Source organism: Aethalodelphis obliquidens, unplaced genomic scaffold (assembly GCF_003676395.1).
Source record: "Aethalodelphis obliquidens isolate GAN/ISIS:26980383/991018 unplaced genomic scaffold, ASM367639v1 scaffold58, whole genome shotgun sequence".
NCBI lineage: Eukaryota > Metazoa > Chordata > Mammalia > Artiodactyla > Delphinidae > Aethalodelphis > Aethalodelphis obliquidens.
Genome location: NW_020838002.1, coordinates 6,540,271 through 6,554,104, shown reverse-complemented (window position 1 = coordinate 6,554,104; position 13,834 = coordinate 6,540,271). Strand labels below are relative to the sequence as shown.

At 51.1% G+C, this 13,834-nt stretch overlaps 1 protein-coding gene across 5 annotated transcripts in view; it reads right to left on the bottom strand.

Moving 5' to 3' along the window:
- Window positions 1–13,834, bottom strand: part of MSI2 (musashi RNA binding protein 2) — a 390,324-nt gene that overhangs the window by 159,748 nt on the left and 216,742 nt on the right. The window lies entirely within an intron of this gene.

Below are 13,834 nucleotides of genomic sequence, written 5' to 3'. Positions count from 1 at the left end.
AGTGAAATAAAAGGAAGAGAAATAAGAAGGATTCTTCATAGCCTAATACCAAATGAATTACGGATTCAACTGTAAGAAAACATTTGCCATCTCAATGCACAACAACATCAGCGTCCTCAGGATGTGTTTCCCGCACCAGGAGGTTGTGAGTCTGGGCTGGACCCACACTTGCTTGAAAATCACTCTACAGGCCACCCCCTCCCCCCACTCCAACACACACCATTTCCGTGCATTCCGAGCTGTCAGAAATCTGCCTTCCCGCCCAGCCGCCCAAGCTAACCCTCGTGTACTGTAACCTGTGCACGGAGGAGGGCATCGGAAGGTTTTCCCTCAGCAGGCGTGACGGTCAAGCTCCAGCTTTGCTCAACTGAAATACAACAGGCTGGACACATCCAGATGTTCAAACAGCTCGATAAAGCCTGGGGGAGGTCCTAGGACCACAAGGCCTCCTCCTGTGGGCAACCTTCTCCCCTCCCACAACTCCAGGCTCCTACTGCAAAGGGCTGCTCCTTGGGGACAGCGCAGTGACCACGCACACCCCAGGGGTGGTGGCATTGCAGAACCACAGGGAGAGGCCGCGGGCAACTACAGAAGCAGCGTTGATCTGCTCCTGAGACATCTACAAAATGAAAGAGGCCACCAGCCAGGTGTATCACATCTCTGTGCATACAAATATACCATGGAAAATTACAGACTTCTCACATCTACCAAATGAGCCATAATAACCGCAGATTTTCCCCAAGTCCTCCAGATGCACCACCCATCACCAGGAAGACAAGTCGGGGGCCTGAGAAACACCTTTCAGAAGGTGGGAACTGGGGCTCGGGACGCAGCTACCTGGCCTGTCAGGGTCTCACTCGGGACAGACCCAGGTGGGGACGTATCAAAAAAAAGCATCCAGCCTTCCCTGGCTGCAGTGATATCTGCGGTTCGCCACTGTCCTTTTGTAAATGCCTGCTGGGTACATGTGAAGATAAGACGAGTATTACATTATGATGCTTCCTCATGCATGAAAGTCTATTTTAAAGAGAGTCTGGAGGAGGGGAGGGGCCCGAGCAGCAAGGGGGACAGGCCTGAGGAGGGGAGGTTAAAAGGAAGGCTGCTTTACTTAGAAAATTCTCAGCTACAGAATAAAACTGTGCTTTACCTGCAAAGGAAAAACTCACTAAAGCTTCTCTTTGGTTCCAGAGAAAGAAATCTATAGGCACGGAATTTCAGAGAAACTGATTCTGTTTCCTTATTTGCTTCCCATTTGTCCTCCACCCCACCCCGACTTATATACTAACTCTTAAATAAATATACAAACACAGATGCCACCCAACCCGTACCAAATAGGTATGAACACAGTCTTCACCTTCAACTTCATTCTTAAATTTCACCTTCAATTTCATTCCCTCCCATGCAAAGTAGCATACACACTACAAGTCGTACAAATTCCTGCTCCAGGAACTCTGGTGAGGCATTCTTTTGGAAAGCAAGGAGTATCTGCATGTATCAGGGAATGACAGTTAACTTTGCAAATTTGTCCAGACAAATCTAGAAGCCCCCCCCCCGCCACTTTTATTAAACAGGAAAGTTCAGCATCTCCCACAATCCTTCACCAGCACACTCTTGCTTCCGGGGTCTCTCAAGGCACCATGGCTTCTGCTCCCTTCTCTGTAACCTTGCCCGACTCCTCTTTTTTTCTCCCGCTCCATAAACCTTCAGGCTGTCATCCACCCTGCACTGTTGCTACCCCCAGTCTCGCCCTCTGAGTTCTTCCCCGCGAGAGGACGTGGCTTCCACAGTCAGCCACCTCTCTAGAGTCCCCTCCCACGCCTGTCCCCAGAATGCCAGCCTCCCTCCTCTGCCTGCCATTGTTTCCTGCCACGTGGATATTCTGGGACCTCAAAACCCAGCCCATCCTAACGCAGATGTATGTGCCTTCCCCCTAAAACTCCATTTCCACCAGTGGACCACCAGCTCCCACGGGCTGAGCTTTATGCCCTCGCTGACCCCTCCCTCTCCCAAGCTACCCTGCCCCCTTCTGCCATATCGTCCTCTGATGCAACCTTCGCCCCACCCCTTCTTACCTTTTCCACATCCCTCTTAGTTTCAGGACTTTGTCACTGTAAGTCTGGACCTACCACACGATGACCTCTTCCCTGCGATCACTGACCACCCTTGTTCACCGGTTCCACTCAGTGAGGCCTGGTTATTTTTCCCGAAGGACCACTTTGAGCCACCCACGTGTCCGAGTGTAGCTGGCCTCGACCCTGCCCGCCAGCCTCAGGTCTCTCTGTCCCCCACTGATACATGTGCCCCTCGGTCCAGCCACTGGTGGATCACTGTCCCCTGAATTCCCTCCGGCCCCCCTGCTCACGGGGACACACCTTTGTCCAGCCTCTGTGGTGCAGAGAACAGAGGCAGGCCACAACACGAGGACATCCGTGAGGACACCAGGGGAGATTGGCCCTGGGAGCCACGTTCTGAAACCACGACAGGACACAGGCTTGGGAGCTTTCAGCAAGGAGGCTGGATGTGAGACCAGGGGAGGGGAGGGGAGAGGAGGGGAGGGGATTGCGCAGGAAACAGCATGGCCTGGAGGGCAACGACCCGGCACTGGCTCCCCTTACAGCGTCATGAAGGAGAAACCAAACTCTGGGGAAATGGAGAGGACAGAGTCATGGTCTAGGGAAGAGAAAGTTTGAATAGAAACCTCTCTCCCAAGCCATGAGCACCTTGTGAACAGAAACCACATCTTATGCCTTCTCTGCCCCTCACCCCATGGCAAGGGCTCATGGCTTTCTGACTGACTAACAGATGAAGGGCAGCTCTGGGGACAGAGCAGTTGCTCTGGGACTTTCAAGACCTGGACTCTTGCTGATGTGTGGAGTGACCTTGGGCCAGCTGACAAATGTACCGTGCCTAATCTGTTATAAAGGAGGGCTTGCAAAACATTTATTTTTATTTTATTTTTTAAAATTAAATTAATTAATTAATTAATTTATCTTGGCTGTGTTGGGTCTTTGTTTCTGTGTGAGGGCTTTCTCCAGCTGCGGTGAGCGCGGGCCACTCTTCATCGCGGTGCACGGGTCTCTCACTGTTGTGGCCTCCCCTGTTGCAGAGCACAAGCTCCAGACGCGCAGGCTCAGTAGTTGTGGCTCACGGGCCTAGTTGCTCTACGGCATGTTGGATCTTCCCAGACCAGGGCTCGGACCCGTGTCCCCTACGTTGGCAGGCAGATTCCCAACCACTGCGCCACCGGGGAAGCCCAACATTTATTTTTTAATACATGCGTTACATGTACGTAGCAGAAACTGCCAATGAGTTGGCAAAGTTGGCCAAAGTTGGCAAAGTTGGCAAACTACAAATCACCATTGTTAACATTTTGGTGTTTACTTTTCCGAGCAAAATGTATCTGTGTCTGTGTGTAATGACATCTTTAATTTAAAAAAGGAATTAATAGGGAAACAGAGTAAAGTATACGTATCAACGTACTGCGCTGATTCCTCATCGCCCTGAATCGAGATCTCATCCCCAAGTGTGTATCACTATCTGGTAGCTGAATACAATAAAACTCCCAGTCAGTTCTCTTCCATCCCTTAGACTCACATCAGTCTCTAAGCCACCCCTCAACTGTGATTTATATGACAGCTTGGGAAAAGCCAACTGGGGACAATCAATGGAACAGACGGAGACAGGCCTGGCGAATGTGCATGAATTAAAAGGGAAACTCCACTGTAATAGGAACAAGATTCTAATCACTACACCTAATTACAAACAGGGGTGAATCACTGCAAAAAAAATTAAGTGTCTCCTACAGAACAAACAAAGCAATTAGTCGTAAATGGAAGCTCAGGGTGTGGCCAGCAAGTCAGAGCCTGGACCCCAGCTATCAGCTGCACATCTGCCCCCCCCAGGCCACACTGGGGCGGAGGGTGGGCTGCCAGGTCAGAGCTGGGGAAGGGCGGGAGGCGGGTCCCCATATGCCACGCCTGTACCGACACGCACACACACAGCCTCACCTTCTGACCACAGCAGTGACCCCCACGTTAGGTGCTGGAAAACCCAAGCCTGGAGCCCCGACTTCCTGGATGCCAGAACAGTGACTGGGGATTCAGTCTATGACAGAGCCACCTCCTTCATTCTCTGTCCCCATCCCTAGCTTGCTAATAATAACAACACAATAACAACAGCAGTTAATTCTTATTACAATCACCGTATACCCAACACCGGGCTCGGCGATGCACAGGGGGATCTGGCTTAATTTTCACATTAACCCTTTCAGGGAGCTACTATCATCATCGTCTCCATTTATAAGCGAGGAAACAGGTCTAGAGGGTTGAGCAGTTGGGCAAATCTCACCCTGCTTACGAGGAGCAGAACCTCGATTTAAACCCCACAGTGGACTTCGGGGCCCTCGCTCTTAAGCTCTGTACCATGTTGCCCGTAAAACGGGAAAAGAGATGGCCATCTCACCAACCTGTAAGAAAGGAGGTGTCAAGTGGGAAACGCCTGGTGGACACAGAATAGTCAATAAATGTTACCTGTTGCTTCTCAGCCCTTTCCCTCTCCGCTGCCCCCCCACCCGTCCTCTCTCCCCTGGGTGTCCCTTCCAGAGGCCCTCGGTCCCTCTCAGTCTAGGCTACCTCCTTCCCGTATGCCTTGCATTCTGCAAGGAACCTCCCTGAGAACCCCAGCACGTGCGATGGCTGTGACGTAAGGGCAGGGCTTCCTGAAGGGGCCGTGTAATAAAATTTCCAGGTCCCTCTCATCACCAAAAGCCGACTCGGGCTCATCCTGTCAGTAATGAGGGGAGTGAATCGGCCAGCACACGCGCCGTTCATTCGGTCATCCCAGAGAACTTTCTGCAGCACGCCAGGATCTGCTCTAGGCTCTGAGAGAGGGGGAGAACAGCACTGAGGCTGCAGGAAGCAGGTGTGGGGCGGCCTGGAGGCAGGGCCACCACTGGGGCGGAGGCGGCCCTGCATCCCTAAGAGCTGATCATGGCCTGGCCTGGGCCGGCGGGCAGGACACAGGTGGGTGGAGAATGAGCCAGGTCCTCGTGAGGGAGCTTCCCCCGCTTCAAGCTGAACTAGATGAAAAGCAAGAGCTTCTGGCTGAGCGTGTGTGGAGTAAACATAGACAAGGGTTTGTTTCTGACAAGTCTGGCAAAGGAGCCCAGTTCGGCCCAGTAAACACCCCGTGGGGTCCTCAGTCCAGCGGGTCCTCTAGACCAAGGCCCAGCAGTGGCCAACTTGGACACTAGCAAAGAGGCCAAGGGCTCGGGCCCCAGGGTCACAGAGACTTGCCTTCACATCTGATGCTGAGGGACCACAGAGTGACCTTGCGTAAGCAACAACGCAAGCTACTTAACTCTGAGCCTCAGTGAACAGAATGTCCTTAACAGGGGGATGAAATCAGATCAAATGAGACAGTGCGTTTACACACATGGCAATGCATAGAAAGGGCCAGCCGCTGGTGCGATTATTGTTGTTATTATTAATAATAATATCAATATTGGTTAGTCTTATTTAAAGGCCACAGGTGAACCTGTCCTTAACTGAACATGCTCAGCATCACAAGGGACAGGACAGAGCCCCTGGGTGAAGCCTGGTCAGCACACACACTGTATGTACCAGCTGGCCCTTCTCCACCGAGACTGGCTGTCAAACGCTGGCTGGTCTACCAACAGGGCACCTGCCCACCCTCCTCCTCCCAGCTCCCCCACCTCCTTCTCTTTCTGCACCTGAGAGCCTCGGGAAGAGGAAACAGGTGCAGCGTCAGCCCCTCATATACAGCTGAAAAGGGATCTGAGGTATAGAGCCGCTGGGTCCCACCCTCTCCCGAATGTCACCTGATGAGATGACTGGGGATGCCTTCCTTCCCCACAGCCTTCAGGTAACCCGGTGAATGGGAAGAATGCAGGGTTTAGCAGCTCAAGACCCAGGTTCAAATGACTACTCCGTCACCGAGTGACATCAGACAAATCACCTCTCTGGCTTTACTTCTCTGGTTTGTAACATGGTGACAACATCACCTCCTAAGTGTGACAGAAGGTGACCACGTGTAGCAGATTGCACTTTCCACAGATGGCCACATATGTCGCCCACCCCACATGCGATATATGACCTTGATATGCTTCTTACCAAGAGAAGAGGTCTGTATCCTCTCCCTTTTGCTCTAGACGAGTTTGTAACTTACTTGTGTTCCAAGACTCTCAAGGCTAGGTCAGAAAAAGTGAGGTCACCTCTGTCTCACGTGCTGGAACACTTGTGCTGAAGCCCTAGGCCGCTCCCTAAGGAGTTCGACTGCCCTGAGGCCGCCATGATGTGAGGAAGCACAAACCAGTTCACGAGAGAGAGACCACATGGAGAAGTGCTGAGACCACAGGAAGACAGAGAGAGATGCTCAGTCAGCCCTCTACTGTACTAGCCACTGTCTGACTGCAACCTCACGAGAGGCCTCCAGCCAGAACTACCCAGCCCAGCCCCTCCCAAATTCCTGATCCACAGAAACCACGAGAGATAATTGTTGTTTTAAGCCAGTAAGCTTTGGGATGATTTGTTCTGCATCAATAGATAACTGGAACACCATGCATATGAAAACATGCTGTAAACTGATGGGTAAATATTAAGAACTACTAATGCTATAATAAGTTTTAGGATCACTTCCTCTTCAAGTCTGCCCTTGATTTTGTCTTTGGAAAAATACGTGTGTTGGGGATGGGGTGAGGAGAATGCATACAGAAAAAAAGCTGCTGAGAAAAAAAAGCCCAATGAGCTTTAGCTGCTGAGAAAAAAAGCCCAAATGTCACCAAATGAATGGTGTCAATATGCAAAATGACATCTCAATTCACCTGGAGGCATTGCTAGCAATAAAAAAATCTATGAACTCATTAAATAGTGACTTGCAGCAAGAGGCTTTCCCCCAGCAAAGCCAAGCTAATTCTCTGCAAAGATCCTCAAAACCCTAACGTCCCATGTTGTGTAGAGGAGCTGGGTTCCCTGAGCCGCACACGAAGAACCCATCTTCTCTGCCCACAGGAAGAGAGGAGGATCCCTGCAAGACTGAGAATGCAGAGCTGGAGTCTGGCTTCCACCCCACAGCTCGGTGCTGGGCTCAGGGAGATGTTCCCCACCAACCACAAAACAAGTGTGCCCGGGGAGGTGGGTGTCTTGCTTTTCAAAACCACAGCTTTCGCGTTCTCATCACGGCAGTTCCTGGGCGCAAATTGAGATGGTAAGGCTGTCAGCAGCCTAGGCACTCATCATCTTGACAGATACTTAGCTATTCATTTAAAAACAAGTGAGAGAACAAGCACCGGCTGAATTTTTTAATTACTCCTGGATAGGACTGGGAATGCTTTGGCATAATTGGTGTATTGAGTTTTTTTTCCCTTTGAAGGCCTTGTTGTAGCAAGAAAAATACTGTGTTTTTGCGAATTAAAACCAACCCTTCTTTTAAATCATCTTAGCAATGGCAAGGCAAAGGACAACAGACGTTTATTCTGTATCAGGCAGTGGAGTGACAGTCACCAGGGCTGGATCTGCTGAACGTGTGCCTTTCGCCATGGACCTCTCTTACTTCCAGTCTCAGCTCTCGTCTATAAAATGGGTCTAACGTAACACGAGGTCATCAGTCCCACTCGCTGTCTCCACAGCCCACTGAGGTATAACATACCATGGACCAGCTCTCCTGGAACGGAGAGTATTTCAGGGCACGTGGTGCCCAAACTCATCGCTGGCCTCCATGGGATGCCAGGGCTGGAGCGACGAGCTGACCATCTGACACCGCACTGGTTCCCAACCACCTGCATGGACGTGGATCACCCGGTGACCCTGTTCCGTGCACAGTCCCAGGCCACTCCCCCGGAGAGCATGATTCAGTAGTTCTGGGGCGGGGCCCAGGAATCTGTGTTTTGGATAAATACAAGTCTAGGTGAAAAACATGGCCTGCAGACTCAGAAAGTCCTAGTCTCAAATCCCGACCTCCTGAGTAAGGCACTCCACGCCCCTGCCCCTCAACGTTCCCAGGAAGCACAGGAGCCTCCCGGCCCTGCCAGGACCAAGGCCGCCAAGTCCCCGTCCACTTCCTGCCACACGCGCCTGCCTAACCAAGACCTGTTCCCTTCTCGCTCTGAAAGCGGGACGCTGCAGAGCGCCTTTTCAGAATCCTGAGAACAACAGGCTCTCAGAAGACGGGTTGGGCAGGAAAAGCTGCACTGCAGAGGGCCAACGGCAGCTCCTGGACCATCGAAAATAGCCACGTGGCTCAGTTAATAGTAAAGGTGAGGGTGACAGTCAAATTTAGCCCCCAACAGAAGTTGTCATCCTACATCTGGCCGCTGCAAAATACAAAACAAGAGGATTATGGTCCAAATAAATAGTATTTCTAAAGCCTTTTGGTGCCCCGCCCTGTTCAGTGCAGAGCTGTCCTTCTCCCACCCCTCACCTCTCTCAACCTCCAAAGGAACACGGATGCCCAGCAGCCCCAGGCTTGTCTTCCGGGGACAGGCGGGGAGGCGGCTTACCTGAGCACGCCCGCGTGCAGCCACACACCTGGGCCAGCCACCAGATGGTTATGAGCTCGCCTCCTCCGCTGGGCAAAACAATTACACGCTGGAAGGTGGCAGTGGCACTGCAGCCGAGAAACTGCCATCAGCGTATCAGCCCATCGTCAGCCTCAAGGATGGCTCGACAGGCCGGGGGGGCAGGGGATCTGTAAGTGGGGGGACAAGGGAAGGGGCTGTCCACCACGGGACAGGGGAGTCATTAAGACCACCTGGCAGAAACAGTATAAAACCTGGAAGCACCACATGGCCACAGAGGACCAGAGGTCTCAGTCTCCGTGGATCTCTTGGGTAAGTGGCCGGGGCTGTGCTCAGAGGAAGGGGCAGGAGTCCCGGCATCCACCAGGTGACTGACAAGCCGGCCCTCCTGCACTTCTACTCTGCTCCACTAACTACCCGTACTCGTGTCATGCCGAGATGATACAAGTGACAATAATTAAGCCCAGATCTCTGTGGATCGTTCCCAGTGATAATTCCACCTTTGTAATTCAGCTTCAGATAAACCCCTTTTGTTCTGCCTTATAACACAGATTCTAGTATCATTCAAGTATATTAACTGTAGCCTATTACTGTCACAAAAAATGCTCCCTGAGCCATAGCAAAAGACTCCCCAGACAAAACTTTATGTCATGTTAATCCAAGCTTTAATAACTGTGAGGATATATAACTGTATTCTAATTGTGCTCTGCGTTCCCGCATACAAAAACAGAAGATATCAAAAATGACAGCGGCAGATCTCTTCAAATAAAAAAGCGTGAATTCCCCACTCAGGGTGCTGGGGTGCTAGGGTGAAGAGATAGATGCGTGTTTATATGGGGAAAGAAGCAATATGGGGCTTCCGAGGATAGGGAAGGCTTTGGGGCTGGTGTGGGACCACCAGCAATCAATGCCACCCAATGCCGAAGGCTGGGTCATGGAAGATGGTGGGAAGTAGCCATGGCGATGGGATGAGACGGGAACAAAGTCAAGAGAGCCACGTCAGAGACACGCAGGGGCAATAAAGAGGCTGAGTGGGGCTCTCCAAGGCAGTTATACAAGTCTCCGGGTTCATGACCTGGCTTGAACACTAAGTGTTGTGGTGGTGACCTTAGCCAAGTCATTCCCACTCCCCGGGCCTCCCTTTCTGAAAAGAGGGCATTACGTCAGACCCATAGGACTCATCTCCTTGAAGCCCTCTCCTGGGGGCTCGCCAGGACCAACTGATGTAAAACTGCCCCCCGGGCCAGGTGCTCCCAACCTCCTTCACTCTGCTCTACTGTTGCTCCTTTCACATGGTCCTCATCTTCTAACACGCTATATGATTTACTTAGTTACCATACTTGTCGACCATATGTCTCCCTCCACTTGAATTCCAATCTATAAGGACCAAGATTTATGTGTCTGTTCTGTGTGTTGATGGACCCCTGCTGACCTGGACGGTACTCAGCACACAGCATGAGCTCCACAGATGTCTGCTGAATGACTCAGTGGCACCACCACCAACCAGGTGTGTGACCCGGGGACAAGATTTTTCAATTCATGGAGACTCAGTTTCCTTAACTGCATAAAGAAAATATCAACTACTTCCTAGCATTGCTGAGAAGATCAAAGAGCAGATGCGAAAGCACCTAGCACAGTAATTGGCACAACAGAGGCACTCAGAGCATGTTATTTTCTAGAGGAAAACAAGACCCTTTGAGGCTAAAGATGCAATTTTCACTGCTCAGACCAAAGGCAGTGGTTTCATTCAGTCACTGGTCTCAAGACCATCACAATATACCCTTCCTTCTTCTAGAACCTTCACCTCCTCTACTTCTCCAGCCCCCAATCCCATTCCAGGTCCACAGTCTGGCACCTTTTCTACCACCAGAATAGGGCCGAAACAGCACCAGGCTCTTGCAGGGCACTGCTGCACCATGGACTTCTGGGCACAGGAGTCCAGGAGGCCAGAAAGAACCTGGGCAACACATAAAATCGGGACGCTGTATTCTAATGGGTCTCCCTTACTGTAGGTGGTGAGGATGAAACACAACAGAATGAACGTACTCTGAAAGGAAGAATTATTACTCTCTGTTACTTAACCTCTCTGAGCCCTGGTTTCCTTGTCTGTGAAAAGGGGGATTATAATAACCTGCACGACCGCATCACATGGGGTGATTGTGAAAAACCGAAAGTGCTGGTGGCGGCTTCTGCTATTCAGAGAGGCAGACGGCAAGCGGCCAAGCACGTGCAGTGTGTGGCAGGAGACGTGGCATGGAGCACCAGCTCCACGGCGCACGCAAACCACTTACCTTCTCCAGAGGGCCACTTTCTTCTCTGTACCTTCCCTGTTCCATCTGCCTCACGATGCTGAGTGATGCAGGGGGCAGGTCCCTCACAGCCTGCCAATCACTTTCACAACCACAGGTACGGGGCATGAAATGCCCCCAGGGCCTACCTGCTCCCTGCGGTTTGGGCAGCTGACACAGGTTTTACTAATAACAACAGGCAGATTGGAAGACCCGACAGCTAATATTTCTTCCCTCCGAGGACACAGATCTTCAGCCAGTTCAAGACTAGATCCCGCCTAACGTGGGATCCTGAATGCCTTCATCAGGTAGAAGGGCGGGGGAAGAGACATTTTGTCAAACATGTCATGACTCAAAACGCAGGCCAAGCGCCGGTGCCCATCTGGACCAGAGCTCCGCTGGGAAAGGACTGTCCCCAGCAAGCCTTCCGTGACTGAGATCTGAACAGGCAGCCTCTTTATTGATATTTGTGCTTCACTTAACAAGCAAAGAATAAAAGAATCAGGAGGTGGTAAGTGATGACAGTGACCTCATCCATCCCTTTCTTCTTTTCTTCTGTAGATCAACTATGCAACCAGATTTTACCAGGAGGCAAGATCAGGAATCCCCAGTGTCACAGCAATCCTCCCTTTTACCTATCTTCTGACAGAGGCAAATGACAAAACCACCCAAAACTCCCACTTCCAAAAACTCCGGAAAGGCAACAGACAGAGTACGGAGGAAAAACGGTTGCTCTCCAAGTGTCCACGGCACCCACTTGATCTTGAGCGCCCATCCGCTGGTGCTCGGAATTCTGGGGGCCTGGATGGGACGAGAATCCAGAATCCAACCTTTGGTAGAGGAGCCTGAGTCTCCTTGGCGCCGGCAAGGACTCACTACAGTGGGCTTCATTTTTCAACCCATTCCATGCTGGCTCATCCCAGTCTAACAAATTTTCAGCTCCCCAAACTGGAAAACCAATGGAAATGGAAGCAGGACAAAGATACTGCCAAAAAAGAATCCCAAGGGACCACCCCCTCCCACCCAGAGACTGGCCTGGGCATGTCAAAAGCAGGGGAAAGAGGTGCTGTATCCACAGCTGCTCCTGTGACAACTTCAATACTATCTGCCCGTCCCCAGTGCCAAAGACTTAGGTATCTGTTTGAGAAGCCTCCGTATTGATTAGGTCAAATGTTACAAGGTTTTTCTTTCCTGATTTCTTGACCTTAGAGGGTCCCAGAGGGCTTGCCTAATACAGCAACTGCTGCAGTGAAAATAGCTGTGGGGGAGAAAGACACTTGGTAATTTACATTGTCCTGATTTGACTTGTCCAATCACCTCCAACGCTCCTGTGGAATCTCTCAAATCCTTCCTCCGCTTTGCACGGGGATTACTGAGTCCCTGACAACAGGACGGGATGCCTCGCTTTACTCGAGAAATACTGCTGAGAAATACAAATGAAAGACTGAAGCAATTCAGAACGTTATAAGTCAGAAACGATCTTTTTCACCTCCGTTAATATATGAACTCCAGGCGGCAAACCTGGTTTAAAAAAAAAAAAAGGAAAGAAAGAAAAAGCTTTAATCACAACTGGTTTAGGTGGTATCAAGAGCAAATTACAACACTAATACAGTCCTCAGAGAAAGAAAAATAAGTTTTAAGAGAGCAAAATGATGACTTTCGGAGCAATGTTTATCTTCCTTATGGCCAACGTTATGAATTCATCATCCATTCAGGGAGAGAAACTGAGGCAGAGGCTGCCATTCTAGAAGGGCTGAGTGAATGGCAGGAAGGAGGCAAGCTGTGGCCCCATACTCCTATCATTAGTTGAGTTGTGCAAACTTTGAAAAAAAATCATCATCATCACTTCCGAATCCGCCAGAAAGCTCGGTGATTCCTGAGGACCGGCAGGCAGTTTCTCCTCCCCCCGCCTCGTGAGAGCAAGAACCGCCATGATCAAAGCCCCTCCCTTCCCCAAACACACACCTTCTCTGATGAACTCACGCTCGTGTACACCCCCAGCTGACCTCCACGGTCTCCCAAAGAGCCCCCAAATGGCCAAGACCCTCCGGCTGCCAGAGTTCTGCATCAGGAGCTATGCTGCGCCTACATTCAATGTATCCAGGGTCCACGACCAGCCACAACCGTTTAACCCGAGGCTGGCTGCCTCTCTGCCCCAAGTGTTCTCCTGGGCTGCTTTCCAGCACCTCAACTAGTCTGAAAGTTACTTTCGATGCCAAGGTCAATGTTCGCCGAATTGCAGCTACATAGGATGTGGTTTTTCTAAGAGCTAACTTCCTAGAATCTCAGGGGTCCTTCACTCGCTCACTCCATGACCCCTTTTCTCCAACTCAGCTCTGTGCCTGGGCACGATCTGAGAGAGGCCTCCAGCCAGGTCTGCTGATAAGTGAACTAGGAAGAAGCAGGTTAGTCCCCTTCGTGGTAGAATCAAAATAAACTGACCAATGTGGGTGCCTGGCAGGAACACTCCTGAGGTCAGAGGGTAAGCCCTTTATCCTGGCGCCAGGGCCACCACGAGCTGTGAGCAAAAGGCCCACGAGGGGCAGCAGGGCCCCTCCCACTCCAGAACCCTGGCCAGGTGCTCGATGGACGCCGCACGCACGTTGGCGCCAAGGAGTCTGAGCCATTCTAAGTTACTGGTTCCAAGCACTAAGCTGCTGCCGCTGGCTAAGGCGAGCACAAAACCGAGGGGAAGGGGGTGGAGTGGGGATAAGAATAAGCAAAGAACGGAAGCATCCCCCCAGAAGGCATTTCAGACACTCAGAACGATCTGGAAGACCAAAGTGTTTACTCAAAGTTCTTTTAGGATGTGCCCCCACTTTTACTCTATGGAAACAAAATATCGGGGCATCTCACCAAGACCATGGTCACTTCTGGGCCTTGGTATCGTGAAACAAGAGCCATGACATTTTATTCCAAATGCATCCCCTTTGGCAAGGATAATCTATTTGCTTTGGAAGCAGGACATGCGTGTGAATCCAGCCCAGCCGCTGCCCCCTTCTGTGCTCACTCG